This window comes from Chiloscyllium plagiosum, unplaced genomic scaffold (genome assembly GCF_037043375.1).
Source record: "Chiloscyllium plagiosum isolate Xiang-an unplaced genomic scaffold, Cpla_swu_hap1 HiC_scaffold_2, whole genome shotgun sequence".
Classification (NCBI taxonomy): Eukaryota; Metazoa; Chordata; class Chondrichthyes; order Orectolobiformes; family Hemiscylliidae; genus Chiloscyllium; species Chiloscyllium plagiosum.
Genome location: NW_028270140.1, coordinates 87,679,252 through 87,702,438, shown reverse-complemented (window position 1 = coordinate 87,702,438; position 23,187 = coordinate 87,679,252). Strand labels below are relative to the sequence as shown.

Here is a 23,187-nt window from a genome sequence, read left to right as displayed (position 1 = left end):
TTTCTCCACCGAAGTAGTAAGCAACCCAGATCCATTGTGTTAAGTCGCTGCTCCATTCATATTGCCTAGCTACCATCTCATCTGTCCGTCTTTTTGACAACTGTCTGGAGTCTTCATGATAATTATATTGAGTGATGTAACAATTCAAGACTGGGCATCTATGAGCCATCATGTGCCACCTAGCAGCAGCAGAACTGACCAGCAGAATCTGCAGTCTCATGGCCTGGCATCATCATCAAGCTGAGGATCAACTGTGGTTCAACAAGGATTGCAGGAGTATATGCCAGGAGCAACACCAGACAGACCTAAAAATGAGGTGTCAATGTGGTGAAGCTACCAAACAGGACTACTTGCATTTCAAACAGCGTAAGCAGCAAGTGATAGACAGAGATAAGTGATCCCATAAGCAGCAGATCAGAACTAAGCTGCCACATCCGGCCATTCACATCCAGAATGGAGGTGGGTAATTAAACAGCTCGCTGGAGGAGGAGGCTCCACAATTATCACCATCTTTAATGATAGGGGAGCACAGTGATCAGTGCAAAAGACAAGGCTGAAGCATTCGCAGTAGTCTTCAGCCAGAACTGCCGAGTGGATGATCCATCTCACCCTCCTCCAGACAACTCCAGCATCACAGATGCCAGTCTTCAGCCAATTTGATTCAATTCACTCATCATCCTGATTTAGAAATATATCGAGTCCCTTCACTGTTGCTGGATCAAAGTTGTGGAATTCTTTCTCTAACGGCAGTGTGGGTCTATCTACAGCTTGTGGACTGCTGTGGTTCAAGAAAGCAGCTCGCCATCACCTTCTCAAGGGCAACTAGGGACAGGTAATACATACTGGCCCAGCCAGCAATGCCACATCCCATGAATAAACAAAAAAAGTCTTCACAAAAAGTTAAAAGATATATAAAGCATGCAAGTTTGAATAACAAGGGGGCATAATCTTCAAGTGTAAGGTAAGTGTAAGGGGATTCGAGAAAAGTATTTTCACTCAAATGGTGATGGGGGTCTGGAATGTATGGCCTGGAAGAGTAGTTGAGTTGGGAAACCTCACAACCTTTAAAAGGTACTTGGATGAGCACTTGAAGCATCAAAGTATTCAAGGGTCTGGCCTTAGTGTGGGAAAATGGAAGTGGTGCAGAAAATAGTATATGTTTTGGCAGATTTAGCTCAGTTGGCTGGATTGTTGGTTTATAAAACAGTGTGATGCCAACAACGTGGGTTCAATTCCCAACAGCAGCTGAGATGACCATGAAGGACTCTCCTTCTCAATCATTTTATCACCTGAGGCCTTGTGGCCCTCAGGTTAAATCACCACCAGTTGCTTCCCTCTAATGAGAGAGCAGCCCTATGATCTGGTACGACTATGGCGATACACACAGACAATGTTTTGGCAGAACAGCCTTGATGGGCCAAAGGGTGTCTTCTGAACTGTGTGATTCTACAATATGCAAAATTTCCTCAATTTTTTTAATGTTTTAGATCTGAGTTGACAGAAAGCATGTACCGGTGTCAGTACTTAATAAGAATTACTATTTCATACAAATAAACAGAAGCTAGCTACAAGTAAATAAATATGAGTTGTTGATGGACAACTTTACTGGTTAAAACTCATACACCTCTTAAACTGGCTCTAGAAATGCTATAGGCAAAAATTCAGACAGACACAAAAAAGGTGCCATGTGTGAGGGAAAGGCTGGGAAGGCAGTTGATTGATGCTGTCTCCAGTGTTTATTGAGATGTGAGGGAAGGGTTGGGAAGGTAGCTGACTGGTGCTGTCTCCAGGGTTCACTGAGATGTGAGGGAAGGTTTGGGAAGGCAGTTGATTGGTGCTGTCTCCAGGGTTCACTGAGATGTGAGGGTACGTCTGGGTAGGCAGTTGATTGGTTCTGTCTCCGGGGTTCACTGAGATGTGAGGGTAGGTCTAGGTAGGCAGTTGATTGGTGCTGTCTCCAGGGTTCACTGAGATATGAAGGAAGGTCTGGGAAAGCAGTTGATTGGTTCTGTCTCCAGAGTTCACAGAGATATGAGGGTAGATCTGGGAATGCAGTTGATTGGTTCCGTCTCCAGGATTCACTGAGATATGAGGGAAGGTCTGGGAAGGCAGTTGATTGGTGCTGTCTCCAGGGTTCACTGAGATGGGAGGGTAGGTCTGGGTAGGCAGTTGATTGGTGCTGTCTCCAGGGTTCACTGAGATGTGAGGGTACATCTGGGTAGGCAGTTGATTGGTGCTGTCTCCAGGGTTCACTGAGATGTGAGGGTACATCTGGGTAGGCAGTTGATTGGTGCTGTCTCCGGGGTTCACTGAGATGTGAGGGTAGGTCTGGGTAGGCAGTTGATTGGTGCTGTCTCCAGGATTCACTGAGATATGAGGGAAGGTCTGGGAATGCAGTTGATTGGTTCTGTCTCCAGAGTTCACTGAGATATGAGGGAAGGTCTGGGAAGGCAGTTGATTGGTGCTGTCTCCAGGGATCACTGAGATATGAGGGAAAGTCTGGGAAGGCAGTTGATTGGTGCTGTCTCACTGAGATGATCCTTTGGTTGTCAAGTCCTGTTATTCCTTGATCTCTCTTCTCCAGGTACATTCACTTGTTTGCATGTGGCACAGTGCGACTGATTCATGCGTATGAATTATCTGGCTTTTTGGTTAAAAGCCACAGCTCATAACAAATGTTGAGAGAAGATAAATTGACTTTTTTCATGGTTTGATATGCATTTTACTGCAGTGAAAAAGGACAGGTCTTTCCTCAGCTGAGGTCCGTAGGCTTTAAGTTTTACACCCATGAGCTGATCAGCTATCTGAGAACCAATCACAACGTTATTGGCCTTTGTCATCAATAATGCTCACCATTCCCAAACCGATCAGCAACTTATTGCTGGCCAAGTCTCCATTTGTACACACCCCTTGGCTGCAGCTTATCTGCAAATAGATTCATGGTGTCATACAACACTAAAAAGGCCCTTCAGACCAGTGAATCTGTCCCACACCAACTACACTAATCCCATGTTCCAGCAGTTGGCTCATAGCCGAGGATGTTATGACATTCCAAGTGTTGATCCATGTACTTATTAAAAGCTGTGAGGTTTCCAGCCTCTTCCTGCCCTTCTACGCGGTGCATTCCAGTTTCCCACCAGCTCCTGGGTGACTTTTTAAAAATCAAATCCCCTCCAAATCTCCTGCCTTTCACCTCATCTCTTCCCTGCACCCACCACCCACACTTTCCTCCCACTGCTTACACCAAGAGCTGTGTACTTACAATGTGAGTCAGATTTTTTGATTTTAAAGATGCAGTTAACCTCTTCCATAATCCTTTGTTTTTAAACAGTTCTTTTCCCATTTCAGCACACACTCTCAAATAAAACAAGACACAATCTTTACATAATTGGAAACATGCTGCACACAAATTGGCAGTTGTCTTTTTCTATGTTACATTAGTGGCAGTATTTCAGAAATATTTCTAGCTCCATACTGTTTTGTGATGTCCTGAAAAGGACTATTTAAATGCAAGCCTTTTATTCTTAATGGAGTTGCAGCAATTGTTTTTATGGAAGCAAATTGGCAACTGTTTGCAGATGGGAATGTTTCACAGACAACAATGAGATACTGGTTCAATTCTGATTGGCTTTGGTGATAAGATGGCTCATCAAGGTGATTTCTGTGGTGTCTTCAGCGGGATGGTGATCTGCCCGGGATTCCAATCGGCAGTTTCAATATCTGCTTTCTACAGTGGCGGAGGATGAGATTCCTCTCTTTTCCTCAACTTTGGGAATCCATGAACCATGAATTGAACAAAGATGGACTTTGTCTTTAATATTTTTATATGATTTCTGTTATTAATTTAGGCTCTAGAGTATCATAACTTAAACATTTTTCATTGTATTTTCTGGATTTAAGGAATCTGCTATCCTTACCTAATCTGACCTACATGTTACTCCAGACCTATAACAATGTGGTTGACTCTTAACTGCCCTCTGTGCAATGAGGGATGGGCAATAAACGTTGGCCTACCCAGCGATGCCTTCATCTTGTGAATGAATAAAAGAAAATTCTAATCTGACTTCGGTTGAATTGGTTGAGGAGAAATATTTGTTCAATGGAATTCTGTTCTCTTCAAATACTGTTATGGGATCTTTATTACCCACCTAAGTAGGTGTGCATTTTTGACCTATATGAATGCTGTAGAATACATAGAATAGCTTTTCTTATCTGCTGATCTTCCAAACACTGGATATTAAAGTAAGATTATACTAAATGGATACATAGAAATAGTGCCATGTGTACGTATTGAAAATTACTGATGACAAAGTTCTTATTGCAGGTTTGTTAAATTAACTACTCCTCTTCTTCCTCCCTCTTTAAATGTTGTTATACCTTTTAGGCTGCTGAATTAAAGGATCAATAGAAAGATTTGGGTCCATAACAGTAAGATCAAAAGAAAAGCCTTAAGGGTCGTTTTGCCTTTATTACTGGGTAAGATTGTACCATTTAACTTGACTACACCCACACAAAGCATGTTCAACAAAACAGACAAACAATGAAATTCACATAGAGGTAGGTAAGTGTACACTTCTCCATTACTACTTTGAGCAATATAATTATGCTGTGAATGATTAGACTGACACTATTGAGTTAAACAATAAAAAAGGAGGAAGTGCAAAAAGAAAGAACAAATTGAATGTGTTTACTGTTACACTTTCAAAGCACTGGCATAAATCAAAATTTAAGTGAATGGATAAATTAGTAGAGACAATGTGCAGACTTCCTTACATATGGCACACATAGCTTGTTTAAAGAATTGCTATGGTGAGTGTTGTGGTGTTCAATGAATTGAAAAAGACACATATTGATTGTGGTGTAGATAATAAAATTAGATCCTCTAAATTAATGTTATTTTACACTTTCCATTCTGTAAATATTTTACTTGTCACTCATAATTTTTTTTCACCTGTGTTCCTTTGTTGTGTTTCTGAATAACCTTATTAGAATTAAGTGCTCTAAAGCACTAGCATTTTTTGTGAAATTTGTCTCCCTTTCCTGTGACAGGAAGAGGGGTTAACATCTGCACGCATCTTGGTTTATTGCCATTCACAGAGATTAAATCCAATCATTCTCAAACCCCACCTCCAACGATCTCGATTGAAAGTAACAAAACATTCATTTTGTGCTTCCCCGGAAGCAGTCAACCACAGTGCAAATGCCAACTTCTGCAGTAACCATTTTCCTCCATTTTAGACCCTCTAACGCAAGTGAGGCTCCCCCAAATTTATTAAATGAGGTTGGACTCAAAAGGTTTCCATTAGGTTTTGCTAAAATCCTGGCCAGCATATTCACAAATTGAAAAGATTTTTTTTAACTGCACAGTTAGTGATATTCATTATACATGTTAGATTAGCCATTTAAAACTGCATTTAATTATGCTTGGACAAAGCAGGAAAACCTGAGGTAGCTGTTCAGCAGAATACAATTTTACTTTTAAGCCATGAGAGAGCTTTGGATTGCACAGACAAAACATGAACAACTGTGCCCTGACAGAACAGAGGTCAAGGACTGATTCCTAGCTGTCAAAAATAAAATGAATACTTTTCAGGTAAGACATTTCCATAATAATAGCACATTCATTGTGGTGATTGGTGATCTTTGAGACTCAGCAATTGACACCCAAGCTCTTAAATATGCTGCGTGTGTAATTTAGCTGTGGTGAACCCTCTAATTTTCCTATTGTTTCTTCTTAACATCCAACCTTGCACCTGGTCTTATGTAACTACTCAGACTCTTGACTTATTGACCCTCATCCATCACTTCCATTTCCTATCAACCAAGATATTCTGAAAATAATCCATTATTCTGGAACTAATATTTCTTACATATGTGACAAAATATCAAAGTCAATACTGTCTCCTCTTTAATAATAAAACTTCAGAACAACAGACAACCACAGGCACCATATGTATGAATATCAAATTTTTGAATACATCAGAATCTACCCATGTTTTTCAATATTCAGCATTTATTGTGCCATGTTGCATATATTTTGAATAAGCCATTTTGAAATATTACTTTAAACTTTGCTATAATATTTATTCAGTACATTTATGTGCAAAATTGCATAATTATTTGGTTTTAAGCATAGTCTTATGGTCTATTTTGCATTGGTTGCATACTAACAACGAAAGGGTAGAATAAAAAGACTTTAATTTTTCAACTCAGTCTACTTATGCTCTCTTTCTTTCAGTTCGACATTGTACTTTGACACTATAATAGCATTTTGCATCCTAACAGGGTGAAGTTTTGTATTTGTTTAATACAGCTTTAAGCTAACAATATTCTCTTTCATACGCTTCTTCAAAATATTGACAATAATGTGGTCCTGTGGAAAATAATTCAATGGCCTGTCGAGTGCAGTTTGTACAATTGTGAAGGACTGTCAATTATAATTATTTTACACATGCACAATTCAATTCTACCTTGGATTCATGATGCTAGCTAATAGCTAGCTTTCAACTATGGCAGTTTCTTTTAAGTTTAATATATAAGTGGCAAGCTTGATTCCACTTTGTGAAAAGAAACAACACAGTTTCTTGGAACTTCACTTCAAATTTTATAATTTCATACAGGCTGAATGTCCAAGCATGTAATTGCTTGGGAAATAAATGGTCCCTCCTGTTCCCATTTACAGGCTAGTCGACTGACATCACTGTCTGGGGCCTTGTATGACATAAAGATGAAAGAATACTGCCAGTTCGCATAACAGTTAAATGGTGGGAACAAATCAAATCAGTAGGTACTTTTTGCCAGTTTGTTATGCTGCAAGCAAGCCTGCATGTCTTAAGGTGAGAACAGTGTCAGAATGCCTCTGACGACTTCCACATTTGTTTTGCTTTCTGTGTTTATTCATGAGAATGCAAAAACTCAGATGTAGCATGCGCATCTTCAAGATCCAAAATGGGTGGTTGAACCTGAATTCATGAGGGCAAAGTTATGTGCCAGCAGTGTGTGAGTCACTGAGATTGGGTGCTCAGTAGGTGTCCCTGTCTTTTACAAAAATGTGATAATGAATCTCCCACCTGAAACAGAGCTGTTTCCTGAAATTGTTGTCTGCGCAAACCTGGAATATCATTGCATAGTTCTGATAATCACGTTACAAGAAGAATTTATTTGCAGGGAGAGTATAGAGAAAATTTACAGAAATGTTGGGCTTGAAAATTTCAGCTGTGAGGAAAGATTGGATTGGCTAGGGGCATTTTCCTTAGAATGGAGGAGGTTGAAGGGTGACTTTACTGAGGTGAATAAAATAATGAGGGTTTGGTTAAAGTTGACAAGGAAGCCTTGTTTCCCCTAGGCAAGAGGTCAAATACCAGGAGTAGAGTTAAAAGGTGATTGGTAGAAGGATTAAAAGAGACATAAAGGAAATCATTTTCACCCATAGGGTGGTGATTGTCTGGGATTCATTGCTGTGTTGGGGGTTGAGTTAGAAACTCTCAATGCATTTAAAAGGAACCTAGACCTGGACCTGAAGCATTAAGCCTGCAGGCTATGAATCACAAGCTGTTAAATGGGGTTTTAATGGACAACTAGTTTATTCAGCTCGTGCAAACATAGAGTCATAGAGTCATAGAGATGTACAGCATGGAAACAGACCCTTCGTCCTACCCGTCCATGCCGACCAGATATCCCAACCCAATTTAGTCCCAACTGCCACCACCCAGCCCATATCCCTCCAAACCCTTCCTATTCATATACTCATCCAAATACTTCTTAAATATTGCAATTGTACCAGTCTCCACCACTTCCTCTGGCAGCTCATTCCATACCCGTACCACCCTCTATGTGAAAAAGTTGCCCCTTAAGTCTCTTTTATATCTTTCCCCTCTCATCCTAAACCTATGCCCTCTAGTTCTGGACTCCCTGACCCCAGGGAAAAGACTTTGCCTACTTACCCTATCCATGCCCCTCATAATTTTGTAAACCTCTATAAGGTCACCCCTCAGCCTCCGACACTCCAGGGAAAACAGCCCCAGCCTGTTCAACCTCTCCCTATAGCTCAAATCCTCCAACGCTGACAACATCCTTGCAAATCTTTTCTGAACCCTTTCAAGTGTCACAACATCTTTCCGATAGGAAGGAGACCAGAATTGCACGCAATATTCCAACAGTGGCCTAACCAACAGTGGCCTACAGCTGCAACATGTCCTCCCAACTCCTGTACTCAATACTCTGACCAATAAAGGAAAGCATACCAAACATCTTCTTCACTATCCTATCTACTTGCGACTCCACTTTCAAGGAGCTATGAACCTGCACTCCAAGGTCTCTTTGTTCATCAACACTCCCTAGGACCTTACCATTAAGTGTATAAATCCTGCTAACATTTGCTTTCCCAGAATGCAGCACCTTGTATTTATCTGACTTAAACTCCATCTGCCACTTCTCAGCCCATTGGCCCATCTGGTCCAGATCCTATTGTAATCTGAGATAACCCTCTTCACTGTCCACTACACATGATGGGCTGAATGGCCTCCTTCTGCGTTTTGATTTTTTTTCTGTGATTCTATGGTTGTAACTTACTCAGCAAATCATGTAAAAACAGCCAATAAATAGATTACACATGTAATATTTCTAGTGCCTGTAACCTTCATTAAGGTAAACTTCTGGTTAGTCATTTTAGGCAGATCTAGTAATTTCAGTTTTTCAGTTCAAACTACTGTTGGCTGTTAAGTGGTTCTTCAGTGGAAGGTTACAATAGTTTCCATGCACATAAAGATAGGCTTACTCATATTCTCAAAAGAGCAGCAAGGAAGGCAGCAAAGACCCGCACAAGCTGTAAGAAGAATGCAATGAGAGGGAGAGAAGTGTTATGATATTTACCGTAGCTATCCATAGCAGGGCATTATATTTTCTTGCACAGCTTTGATGCAGGATGATGCAGTTCATACTGATGCTTCCAGCCTTCCTTGCCCAGTCATACTGGACAACATGCTTGATGGATGAAAGGTGTCCATCCTGTTGACATCCACTATTTATCTTCCGAGGTAAAGATGACACTGTTTAACATCTGTTGTGTCTGATAGGGTCACGTTGGCTACATAAGTGATTGCTAAAGCTGATCTGTGCCAAAATATTAAACTGCAAATCAGACAGGAAACCGTAGCCACTTTAAATTTGGATGGCCTGTCTGCTTAGTATTTTCACTCCTTATATTTACCCTCTGAATCTGATGTACACATGCATTTGGAAGAATTGTTTGCATAAAAGTAAAATACTGTGGATTCTGGAAATCTGAAACAAATGCAGGGAATGCTGAAAAAAATCGATAAAACCTGGCATCATCTGTGAAGAGAAAATAAAATTAATGTTTCCTTTTTGTCCATGTTTGAACCATGGCTGTAATGAGGTTAGGAGCTGAGTGGCCCTGGTGGAACATCAGTGAGCGGGTTATTGTTGAACAGTTACTACTTGATAGTATTATTAATGACAGCTTCCATCACTTTACTGACAATTGAGAATACATTCATGGGGCAGTGATAGGTCAAGCTGGATTTGTCCTTCTTTTTGTACACACAAAATACCTGTGCAATGTTTTATATGATACCCGTGTCAAAGCTGTAATAGAATAATTTGGCGAGGGACATAGCAAGTTGCAGAGCCCAAGTCTGCAGCACTATTGCCAGAATGTTGTCAGGGCCCATAGTCTTTGCTGTTTCTAATATTTCCAACTGTTTCTTGATATCCATGTTGAATAATTCAAATAGTCTGAAGACTGGCATCTGTGATGCTGGGAATCTCTGGAGGAGGTCAAGATGGATCATCCACCCAGCACTTCTAGCTGAATATTGTTGCAAATGCCTCAGGTTTATCTTTTGCACTGATGTGCTGGACTCCTCCAGCACTGAGAATTGCGATATTCGGGGAGCCGCCTTCTCCAGTGAGTAGTTAATTGTCCATCAACATTCACAGCTAGCTATGATAGGACTGCAGAGCTTAGATCTGATTTATTGAAATCACTTAGTCTTGTTAATCACTTGTTGCTGCTTGGTACACATAATCTTGTGTTATAACTTCAACAGATTGACTTGTCATTTTTAGATCTACCTGGTTCTGCTCCTGGTATACCCTTCTGTACTTCTTATTGAACCAACGTTGATCTCGAAGTTTGATGGTAATGATGGAGTGCAAGAGAATGTGCTGCACCATGAAGTTGCAGATTGTGCTGGAGTACGATTTTGCTGCTGTTGATGGCCCCCCAGTCTTGAGTTGCTAGATCTGTTCAAAATCTATCTCATTTAGGATAATGGTGTATAAGACAACTGAGCTTGAGTTTACACCCATCTGACATCCTCACAACGTACTTTGCAGCAGAAATGACTGAATATCAAGTGAGTGCAAGACATTTGATTGATTTTCCTCTTCCTGGCCTGGATGTGCTGAAGTCAATTGTAGCATCTGCACAATTCTGATAGAGGTCAGCTGTCTAGAAATTGAGTCTGGGACCTTCAATGCAGTTTGATTGTTACAAACTGGGACAACACATCCATCCTAGGACAAGCCAAACAAGACATGCATGAGATTTCCAAGAAGCATGGCATTCCATCCGGAACTCTATCAACAAACACATCGAGTTAGACCCCATCTACCACCCCCTGAGAAAAGAAACAGGAAGTGACTTCACCACAGGAAATAACATTACTACAGGAAATGATATCATCAACCCAAGGAAACCCAAACATATAAATAGAAAGCAGGAATTTTCAGCAGTGCTTCGCTTGAGGCCCACTGAAGTTGTTACTGAGTAGGGTGACAAAACGTCTGGAAATGAAATCAAGCTCAGCGAGCAAACCAACATCCAAAATCTCAACCTGAGTTACAAATCTTCTCAAAACTTGTTTTGTTGTTATGGTTCATGTAGTATTAACAGAATATCAGAGATGCTGCATGTACTGTTTAATTTCCTATGCATGTAGAAGGTCAAGTTTCAGTTGTATCATTTGTATAGAGTGCATTCAGATAGCAAATGCTATAGCTCTCCATTTCCATTCCAGGACATTAGATATATATTTAGCTTTATTGTATCAATTTTTATTGACTATGTTATTTCTATGGCCAGTTCTAGTGCAGGCCTGAGACGAGTGCACCTTTATGTTCAATTTCCAATTTTTGCTTTGCTAAATTCGCAAGGTTTAGCTTGACTAGTCAGAACTAGCATAGCTCAAGCTCCCCTAATATTTCTGAACTAGTTCTTAAAGGCACTATTAGATATCGCTCAAATAAATGTTTCAAAAGGTAAAAGAGAGATAAATTTTGAGAAATTGTGGGAGTGAATGCTGATGCCACAGAAGATGATGTGCTGTCACAGAAGCCCTTCTCCAATTTCCCCCTTTTCTCCCCCTTTAAAACAAACTCTGAAGCAATTAAATCCACGCAGGAAGATAAAAATACTGGATAAACTCAGCCTGTCAGGCAGCAGCTGTGGAAAGAAACAGAGTCAACCTTTTACATCAATTCATCAGAACTGAAGGAAACTAGAAATGCAGGAGTTTTTATTCCAGTGGAAGATAAGAGGGATTAGGAAGAATTAAGGAGAAGGCTTATGATAGTGTGTGGAGGCCAGGGAGCTTGGAACAACACAAGATTTTCTGATGAGGCTGCCCAAGGCAGTGGTAGTAGATGTAGTAAAGAAACTACGTTCTAACTTTTATGGCAAATCTGCACTAAACCAAATGTTCTCATCCAGGTTATCAATTGATGTGCAACAACATTTTTAGTTTTCGTAGAGTTAGAGAGGGAGAAATCAGTCAAACAGCCCCTCCAGTTTATTTTGTTTCCTATTTTGGTTGAACATATGCTTCTGTAGTTATTGAGGGAGGCTACAAAATACATTTAAACAGAATTTGATCCATGGTCCCTCAATTTGAATCTTACCCCTTTGGGGGAGTAAGGGAAAATATTGAGAAGAGTAGACGAACACTGAAAAAACGTGTCTCCACTTTCAAGTTCTTTGAGAGAAAGCTATAAATATAAATTATTTCATAGGGATTTTAAGCTGACATAGGTCCTTTAGAAAATGAATATGAGGAGAAAATTCTGGGGAACAAGGAAATGGCAGAGGAGTTATACAGATATTTTGCATTATTCTTTACAATGGAAGATACTTTAAACATCCCATTACTACCAAAGAAAATTGAGGAAAAATTAGGCACTATCACTCGAGAAGTAGTATTAGACAAACTAATGGTGGCAAAGGCAGACACGTCCACTGGCCCTGATGACTTGCACCTTAGGATCCTTAAAGTAGCAGCTACAGAGTTAATGGATGCATTGGCTGTTACTTACCAAAATGTCTTTGGATTCTGGAGACATATCAGAGGATTGGAAAGCCACCAATGTGACCCCTCTATTCAAACAGGAAGGGAAGCAAAAAGCAGGCAACTTTAGGAATGTTTTTGTTGGAAAAACATTCAAATCAGTCATTAAAGAAGTAACAACAAAATATTTGGAAGATAAGAACCTAATCAAAGAGAATCAGCATGGCTTCGTAAAAGGTAAATTATGTCTAACTAATTATTATGGTTTTTCAGGCAAGTCTCAACCAGAATGGATAGAGGGGAATCAGCAGATGTGTTATATTTGGACTTTCAGAAGGCATTCAACAAGGTACCTCACTAAAGATTTAGCCATAAGATACAAACCCACAGTGTTGGAGACAGTATATTGGTGTGGATAGAGACTTGGATAATGGGCAGGAAACAATGAGTGGGGATTAGAGGTTCTTTTTCAGACTGGCGACCTGTGACCAGTGCTGAAATTGCAAATGATCACAAAATCTATTAATGACTTGGAGGAAGGAAGTGAATGTATTGTAGGCATATTTGTAGCTGTTACAAAACACATGGAAAGATAAGTTGTGAGAAGGATACAGACAGTTTACAAAGAGACATAGATAGGTTAAGGACACAGACAAAATGGTGACAATGTAGGAAAATTTGAAGTTGTTCATTTTGGAAGAGAGAACAAAAGAACAGACTATCATTTAAATTGATGAAAACATCACAAAGGCCTTTGGGAGTGCTTAAAAATGAAACATATAAAACTGGAGAGAGGGTGGTGGTGAAGAGTTGCCTTTCAGACTGGAGGCATGTGACCAGTGGAGTGCCACAGCGATCAGTGCTTGGTCCACTATTTTTCATCATTTATATAAATGATATGGATGTGAACATACTAGGTACAGTTAGGAAGTTTGCAGATGTCACCAAAATTGGAGGTGTAGTGAACAGCAAAGAAGGTTACCTCAGATTACAATGGGATCTTGATCAGATAGGCCAATGGGCTGAGGAGTGGTAGATGGTGTTTAATTTAAATAAATATGAGGTACCGCAATTTGGAAACGCAAATCAGAGCAGGACTTGTACACTTAATGGTAAGGTCCTAGGGAGTGTTGCTGAACAAAGAGACCTCAGAGTGCAGATTCATAGCTCCTTGAAAGTGGAGTCGCAGGTAGATAGGATAGTGAAAAAGATGTTTGGTATGCTTTCCTTTATTGGTCAGTACGTTGAATATAGGAGTAGGTAGGTCATGTTGTGGCTGTACAGGACATTGGTGAGGCCATTTTTGAAATATTTTATGCAATTCTGGTCTCCTTGCTATCGGAAGATGTTGTGACACTTGAAAGGGTTCAGAAACAATTTACAATGATGTTGCCACGGTTGGAGGGTCTGAGCTAGAGGGAGAGGCTGAATAGCCTAAGGCTATTTTCCCTGGAGTGTCGGAGGCTGAGGAGTGACCTTATAGAGGTTTATAAAAACCATGAGGTGCATGGATAGGATAAATAGACAAAGTCTTTTCCCCAGGATGGGGAGTTCAGAACTAGAGGACATAGGTTTATGGTGAGGGGGAAAAATTTAAAAGGGCAACTTGTTCACACAAAGGGTGGTGTGTGTATGGAATGAGCTGCCAGAGGAAGTGGCGGAAACTAGTATAATTACAACATTTAAAAGGCATCTGGATGGGTGTCTAAATAGGGAATGTTTAGAGGGATTGGGCCAAGTGCTGGCAAATGAGACTAGATTAATTTAGGATATCTGGTCGACATGGATGAGTTGGACCGAAAGGTCTGTTTCCATCCTGTGCATCTCTATGACTCTGTGACTATATAAGTGCAGCAAGTAAACAGGAAGGCTAATGAAATGTTGGCCCTTATTTCAAGGGGTTTGGAGTGTGAGAGTAAGGCAGCTTACTGCAACCATAAAAGGTAATAATGAGACCACATCTGGAGTATTTTGAGCAGTTTTGGGTCTCCTTACTTCAGGAAAGATATTATATAAAAGGCACCAAGCTAAGACTGAGATGAGGAGGAATTCCTTCTCTGAGGGTTTTGTGTCTTTGGGATTCCTTAACACAGATAGCTGTGAGAGTAGGGTCCTTGTGTACATTTAAGGCAGAGATGGATAGGTAGGTGGATATGGGAGGAGAAAGTGAGGTCTGCAAATGCTGGAGATCAGAGCTGAAAATGTGTTGCTGGAAAAGCGCAGCAGGTCAGGCAGCATCCAGGGAACAGGAGAATCGACATTTCGGGCATTTCCTGAAGAAGGGCTTATGCCCGAAACGTCGATTCTCCTGTTCCCTGGATGCTGCCTGACCTGCTGCGCTTTTCCAGCAACACATTTTCAGGTGGATATGGGAATCAGAGGTAATGGGCAAAGGGCAGGAAATTGGCTGTGAGGTATGTTGGATCATCCACGATCCTTTTGAATGGTGGAGCAGGCTGAGGGGGCCAAATAGCCTACTTATATTCCTATTTCTTATCATCCAAATGTTCATAAAGTCTCTGATAGCTAGCTGTTTTCAAGTAACTGGATTGTGAAGTTCTTAAGGGTTCAGCCTCTTTTTCATTGTGATATATTCCAAATAACTTGGTGATTACACAAATCACTATCTTTCTAAAATTTGAAACTAAATGTCTGTTTTTTTTTAACTAATTCATTTCACTTAGCATGAATGAAAAATACATCAAATATTGTGAAGAAAAAAGTCTATAAAACTCCTTTCATTGCATCTTGAGTAGTCCATAGCTGAACATGAATAACTTTTTGCTACCCTCAGTTTAAAGCAATGCACATTTAGCACAATAAAAAATGCAGTTGATAAGAGCCATTTTAAAATATGAATGTTCAAGCCTGTAATCTTTAGTCTGCTTTTCCTTAAATGAACTAAAGAATCAGTAGGAATTTTACATGCAGAATCTTTCTGCATGTAAAATCAAGGGCAACAATTATAGGGTACATTTTTGACTTTTTTGTGTTGTCTATTGGTAGTCAACTGTTGCAACAAGACTTAGTCAATTTTGACGTTCAGGCCTTATTAATATATTGCTTGTAGGCTGCAGGTAAAAATGAAGGCAGTTTGTTGGTTATAGCTCACTCTAAATCCAACTGGCTGAGACAGTCATTTTCAAGGGAGAAGATGCTATTGAGGCCACGGGGAATAAGGAGAAAATTAGAAAGGTTTAAAATTAATAATTGGAGGGCATTTTACATAGTTTGTCATTACATAGATCGTTCCATCCTGGGAACAAGTCTGGTGAATCTTCATTGCACTTTATCAATGGCACTAAGATCTTTCTTGAGGAAAAGAAACTATACACTTTGCACCATGTGCCCTGTAACGAAGCTTCTACGTTGGGAGGAAGAAAACAGAGAGAAAATATAAAATAAAAAATTTCACTCTAAAGAAGTTGTTGAATTTGTGGGACCCAGATAATTTGCATAGGTCATTAAAGATTGAGAGCACAGTTAATGAAGTATACAGTATATCCTCATCTTGATTAATAGTGGCATGGAGTAGAACAGCAAAGAGGGCATGCTGCACTAATGTAATAAAATTCTATCTAGTTCTGGGCACGTCACTTTTGGGAAGGATGTGAAAGTATTGAAGACTATGCAGAAGGTGTTTGCAAGAACAATTCCATGGATGAGGAATGTTGTTCTTCTTGGAGAAGAGGTGGCTGACAAGAGATCTGACTGAAGTAATCAGAATTATGAAAGGTCTGAACAAAATAAGTAGATGTACCCACTCGTGAAAGGACTGAGCATAGATGCTGGTATCTAATTCTATTAACATGATCCCAAACAACTAGCAGTTAAAAGTAACAATAACAACACACAGATGAACTACTTAGTTAACTATATTGAAATGTTTATAAAATGTTTATAAATCAGCCAGAATGTCGTTGGGTTTTATATTCTGGAGATGGTAGAAATAAAACTCGAAATAGAAAGTGTACAGCTGGACTCTGTCGAAAAGCATTTAATTACCAGAGTACAGCAGCAGATTTAAAGTAATAGAATCATAGGAAATGGGGGAGATACCAAGTGAGTATTTTACATAAGTGTTTACTTTGGACAAGGATATGGAAGATAGAGAACATGGGTAAATAAATAGCGACGTCTTGAAAAATATGCATATTACAAAGGAGGAGGTGCTGGACGTCTTAAAACACATAAAGGTAGATAAATTCCCCGGGACCTGATCGGGTGTGCCCTAGAGCTCTGTGGGAAGCTAAGAAGGTGATTCGCGGGCCATTTGTTGAGATATTTGTATCATCGGTAGTCACAGGTGAGGTGCCAGAAGAGTGGAGGTTGGCTAACGTGATACCACTATTTAAGAAAGGTGACAAAGAAAAGACAGGCGACTCTGGACTGGTGAGCAAGTTATTGGAGGGAATCCTGAGGGACAAGATTTACATGTATTTGGAAAGGCAAGGACTGATTAGGGAATAATCAATATGGCTTTGTTCTTGGGAAATTGTCTCACTAACTTGATTGAGATTTTTAAAAAAGTAATGATGAGGATTGATGAGGGCAGGGGGTGGACGTGATCTATATGGACTACTGTAAGGCGTTCAACAAGGTTCCTCATGGTAGATTAGTTAGCAAAGTTAGCTCACATGGAATACAGGAAGAACTAGCCATTTGGATACAGAACTGGCTCAAAAGTAGAAGACAGAGAGTGGTGGTGGAGGGTTGTTTTTCAGACTGGAGGCCAGTGGATTAGTGCTGGGTCCACTGCTTTGCATCATTTATATAAATGATTTGGATGCGAGCATAAGAGGTACAATTAGTAAGTTTGCAGATGACACTAAAATTGGTGGTGTAGTGGACAGCGAAGAAAGTTACCTCAGAGTACAATGGGATCGTGATCTGATGGGCCCATGGGCTGAGAAGTGGCAGATGGAGTTTAATTTAGATAAATGCGAGTTGTTGCATTTTGGAAAGGCAAATCAGGGCAGGACTTATACTCTTAAAAGTACTGTCTTGGGGAGTGTTGCTGAACAAAGAGATCATGGAATTCCGGTTCATTGTTCCTTGAAAGTAGAGTACCAGGTAGACAGGATAGTGAAGAACGCATTTGGTATGCTTTCCTTTATTAGTCAGATTATGGAGTACAGGAGTTGGGAGGTCATGCTGCAACTGTGTAGGAGATTGGTTAGGCCACTTTTGGAATACTGTGTGCAAGTCTGGTCTCCCTGCTATAAGAAGCATATTATGAAACTTGAAAGGTTTCAGAAATGATTCAGAAGGATCTGGCCATGGTTGGAAGGTTTGAGCTATAGGGAGAGGCTGAATAGGCTGAGGCTATTTTCTTTGGAGCGTCAGAGACTGAAGGGTGACCTTATAAAAGTTTATAAAATAATGAGGGGCATGAATATGGTAAATAGACAAAGTCTTTTCCCAGGTTGGTGGAATCCAAAACTAGAGGGCATAGGTTTGAAATGAGAGGGGTAAGATTTAAAAGAATACTAAGGGACAATTTTCACACAGAGGGTGGTGCATGTGTGGAATGAAGTGATGGAGGCTGCTACAATTGCAACATTTAAAAGACATCTGAACGAGTCTTTGAATAGCACAAGTTTAGAGGGATATGGGCCAAGTGCTTGAAAATGGGACTACATTTAATTAGGATATCTGGTTGGTATGGTGGACCGAAGGATCTGTTTCTCTGTTGTGCACTCTATGACTCTAATTAGTTAAAAAAAAGTAAAAGATATATGAGGAGATACTTTTTCACTCAACAAGATTTAGGGTCTGGAATTACTGCCTGAGAGAATGGTAGAGGCAACCTTAACTGAGATATGTTGAAGAGGCTGAGATGGTTATTTGAACTGAAGAATGTGTAGATTTATGGACAGAAGGCTGGAGATTGGTGCTAGATGAGATGTATGTTTGGAGAGCTAGCACAGACACAATGGGAAGAATGGCCTCTTTCTGCACTGAAAGAATTCTCTGACTCTGAGAGTCAGGCTTCAATGCCCTAGAAAAGATGGATCTGGTTTATGCAGATGGCTGCTTTGTGATGCAAAGGGGAGCCAACAGCATGGGTTCAATTCCCCCACCAACAGAGATTCCCATAAAGGTCCCGACTTCTGAACCTTGCCCCTTGCTTGGCATGTGATGACCCTCATGAGAAAGCATCCCTCTGGGAGGATGGTAACTTAATTTTTGTGAAGGGAGCAAACTCTGCTTGATTATCCATTGAAATTCTTCATATAATATCGTCTCCAAAGCTTCAGCAGCATGAAATCCATCCTTGCTTTCTTTTATATGGGTATGGGTATTTATTGCTTATCTATAATTAACCATGAACTGAAGGCATTTGGTGTGCTTGCCTTTATTGGTCAGTGCATTGCGTTTAGGAGTTGGGAGGTCATGTTGCGGCTGTGCAATACTGCATGCAATTCTGGTCTTCCTCCTATAGGAAAGATGTTTTGAAATTTAGAAAGGAGTCAGAAAAGATTTACAAGGATTTTGCCAGAGTTGGAGGGTTGGACCTATAAAGAGAGGTTGAATAGGCTGGAGCAAGTTACCTTGGAGAGTTGGAGGCTGAAGGGTGACCTTATAGAAGTTTATAAAATCATGAGGGGGATGGATAGGGTAAATAGGCAAGATCCTTTCCCCGATGGGGGAGTCCAAAACTATAGGGCATGGGTTTAAGATGAGAGGGAAAAAATATAAAAGGGACCTAAGGGGCAATTTATTTCATGCAGAGGGTGGTGTGTGTATGGAATAAGCTGCCAGAGGAAGTGGTGAAGGCTGGTATGATTACAACATTTAAAAGGCACCTGGATGGGTATATGAATAGAAAGGATTTAGAGGGATATGGGCCAAGTGCTGGAAAATGGAACTAGATTTAAATAGGATATATGGTCGGCATGGTCGAGTTGGACCAAAGGGTGTGTTTCTGTGCTGTACATTGCTAAGACGCTATGACTCAAACTGAGTGTCTTGCCAGGTCTTGGAAAAGGCTGTTAAGAGTTAATAATATTATACTGCATCTGGAGTCACACTGTAGGCTGGATTAATTAGAGATGGCAGATTTTGTTGCCTAAAGTACAATAATGATTCACATGGGCTTTCAGAACAATCAGTTTTATGACCACAGGCTGAGACCAGCTTTCAATTCCACATTTGTACAGTTAGCAAGACTACAGCTGGAAGAGTGATTTTATTCACTTCATTTATTCTTCAACAGGATGGGAGTACGATGCAAATACACGTATAACATTTAAATTCCAATATCTCACTCATTTTGCTGTACATTAATATCTTGCTTTTCTTTGTCAAATTTATTCTCTTGTTCTCCTACTCACATTGACTCCTTGCTGGGATATTAATATTAACACTAGCTACTCTTTGGTACCTCTGTCAACTGGTCATTATTATGACTGGGCTAGCCCTCCATTCTTTGAAACTTGATTCGTGCCAAAACTCACTGAGACATGAGGAGGTCAAATATTGGAGGCTTGATGATGATAACATCATCAAATGCTAACTCAGAAACAACCTAGTTGAGAGCAATGTGGTGCCAAACAAGAGCAGAAACTCAATTTTTTTATTTCACCCCCTTCCTAGTCCAGGAACATCAAGATTGATGTTGTGCACTGCCCTTTCTCTTTACCTATCTTTTTCTTTTGCCTAGCCTTCTCAAGACCATGGTTAAGACTAACTCAATACAGACCTGTGAAAAGCATCTTCGGTCTCAGAAATGATCGCTTGACCATCCTGATCTATATGACTCCACATTGTTTCAAAATAATAATTTGTTGTATCAGGCACTTTTGAGATATTCTTACATGTCTAAAGGTTTATTTGTGTATTATTTTAACCATTGAATGAATTACTTCATCTTGCCATATAATTTGATTTGACAATAGTCATATCTGCATTCCAATGGTTGGAATTTATTGGAAATATTATTTTGAAATATTTTTGGAACACCCAAGTGAAAGTTTAGGATTTTTCTTTGCTGTTGAAATACTTGACAAAATATTGCAAGACCAATAAGACGGCCTTTGTGTGGAGCTGCAGGAGATGGGGGAGATACTAAACGAGTATTTTGGATCAGTATTTACTATGGAAAAGGACATGGAAGATATAGATTGTAGGGAAATAGATGGTGACATCTTGCAAAATGTCCATATTACAGAGGAGGAAATGCTGGATGTCTTGAAACGCATAAAGGTGGATAAACCCCCAGGACTGATCAGGTGTACCCTAGAACTCTGTGGGAAGCTAGAGAAGTGATTGCCAGGCCTCTTACTGAGATATTTGTATCATCGATAGTCACAGGTGAGGTGCCAGAAGACTAGAGGTTGGCTAACGTGGTGCCATGTTTAAGAAAGGTGGCAAGGACAAGCCAGGGGACTATAGACCAGTGAGCCTGACATCAGTGGTGGGCATGTTGATGGAGGGAATCCTGAGGGACAGGATGTACATGTATTTGGAAAGGCAAGGACTGATTAGGGATAGTCAACATAGCTTTGTGCGTGGGACATCATGTCTCACAAACTTGATTGTTACTTTTCCAAAAGTCTCAATGAGGATTGTTGAGGGCAGAGCGGTAGATGTGATCTATATGAACTTCAGTAAGGTGTTGGCAAGGTTAGTTCTCATGACTGCAGGGAGAACTAGCCATTTGGGTACAGAACAGGTTCAAAGGTAGAAGACAGAGGGTGGTGGTGGAGGGTTATTTTTCAGACTGGAGGCCTGTGACCAGTGGAGTGCCACAAGGATTGGTGCTGGGTCCACTACTTTTCATCATTGATATAAATGATTTGGATATGGACATAGGAGGTACAGTTAGTAAGTTTGCAGATGACACCAAAAAGGAGGTGTAGTGGACAGCGAAGAGGGTTATCTCAGATTACAACAGGATCTTGATCAAATGGGCCAATGGGCTGAGAGGTGGCAGATAGAGTTTAATTTACAAAAATGTGAGGTGCTGCATTTTGGGAAAGCAGGACCTATGCCCTTAATGGTAAGGTCTTAGGGAGTGTTGCTGAACAAAGAGACTTTGGAGTGCAGGTTCATAGCTATTGAAAGTAGAGTCGCAGGTAGATAGGATAGTGAAGAAGGCATTTGGATATTGGTTAGGCCACTGTTGGAAAATTGTGTGCAATTCTGGTCTCCTTCCTATCGGAAAGGTGTCATGAAACTTGAAAGGGTTCAGAAAAGATTTGCAAGGATGTTGCCAGGATTGGAAGATTTGAGCTAAAGGGAGAGGTTGTAAGGCTGGGGCTGTTTTCCCTGGAGCGTCAGAGACTGAGGGGTGACCTTATAGAGATTTATAAAATCATGAGGGGTGTGGATAGGATAAATAGACAAGGTCTTTTCCCTGGGGTCAAGGAGTCCAGAACTAGAGGCATAGGTTTAGGATGCGAGGGGAAAGATATAAAAGAGACTTAAGGGGCAATTTTTTCATGCAGAGGGTGGTGCATGTATGAAAGTGGTGGAGAGTAGTACAATTGCAACATTTAAAAGGTATGTGGATGGGTATATGAATAAGAAGGGTTTGGAGGGATATGGGCCGGGTGCTGGCAGGTGAGACTACATTGGGTTGGGATATCTGGTCAGCATGAATGAGTTGGACCGAAAACTCTGTTTCCGTGCTGTACGTCTCTCTGACTCTCTGACCCTAAGAGACATTTGGGTTGTAACACTCTAAGCCATACTTTGCATCTAACAGTCTGTGGCAGAAGCAAATAAAATACAAAAAGTTACCTTATTATGGATGTCTAAATTTTACAAAGGGTGACAATCATTTTAAATGTCATACTTCAGGCTGTGTGGTTTTGCTAAATTTGCATATTAAGAAAACTTCATTTTTTATATGCTTTTTATTTAGATGTTTCAGTAAAATAACAAAGAAAATCAAATTAACAGCTTTCACAAGAAAAGTAACATAGAAACTGTGAATTTTACTGAGGCATAAAGAACTAACATATTGTTCGTTCAAGGTTTTAGAGATTATTAGAAGTAGTGCATCTAGCAGGTCAGGAAGCTTTTGCTATCCAGCACATTTCATTGAATTTGTGCAGGAGCTATATTGTTATGTGAATAAATATTCTCAAAACATTGCACGTAAAGTTATAGCTGTCAGTGATTTTTTTTTCTTAAATGTGCTCTTAAATTCAACCGCACTGAAATGAATTAATTCACATCAGTCAAAACATCTTGTAAACAAGAATTGAAAGACAAATGGTAAATATGTTTTAAAAATTAGATAATGAAGGGAGAAAATTAAGCAGGGCAAGATTTTGATGGAATGTGAATCATTTCTAAATGGTGTGAATGGGACATGTTAATAGCATTAAGGATTAATTTGAGAGGTTGTGAAAATTATCATTTTTAACAAAAATAATCTTGCTTTTAGATGAGGTTTTCACTTTAATAGGCTTTCCTTTCTCCTCCTCTTCTCCTAAAGGGTACAGTGTAAGTATTTGCGCAAGAGATGTTCTTTACCCTCCGTCCCCTGATCTACATTGGTTCCTGGTCTGGCAAAGTCTCAATTCTAAACTTTGCATATTAGTTTTTAAATCCTTCTAAGATCATAACATTCAGCATTTCTATAACCTCCTCCAACCCTATACCAACTCAATGTGTCTGCATTCCTCAAAACCTTGCCTCTTGAGCATTCCCTAAGTTCACCAACCCTGTTTTAATTGTCTTAAGTTACATACAGTGGAACTCCCTCCCCAGGCTCCTTTACATCTTTAGCTCTCTCCTCCCTAAGACTCTTACTGAAAGTCTTTGACTCAGCTTCTGATCGTCTCCAAATCAAACACGTCTGTGAAATGCTTTGGAATATTTTATTTTGTTAGAGGCATTGTTTCAACATGAGTTTTTAGTTGCTTTT

General features: G+C 40.0%; 1 long non-coding RNA gene across 2 annotated transcripts in view; it reads left to right on the top strand.

Annotated features, from left to right (window-relative positions):
- Positions 1 to 23,187, top strand: part of LOC122560605 (uncharacterized) — a 164,155-nt gene that overhangs the window by 19,100 nt on the left and 121,868 nt on the right. Inside the window, exon 1 of one of the 2 annotated variants that reach the window (XR_006314777.2) lies at positions 5,316 to 5,593. The exons of the other annotated variant lie outside the window; for it this stretch is intronic. This is a non-coding gene — a long non-coding RNA (uncharacterized LOC122560605). Of the gene's footprint in view, positions 1 to 5,315; positions 5,594 to 23,187 lie in introns of those variants that run through there. 2 annotated transcript variants of the gene reach the window in all.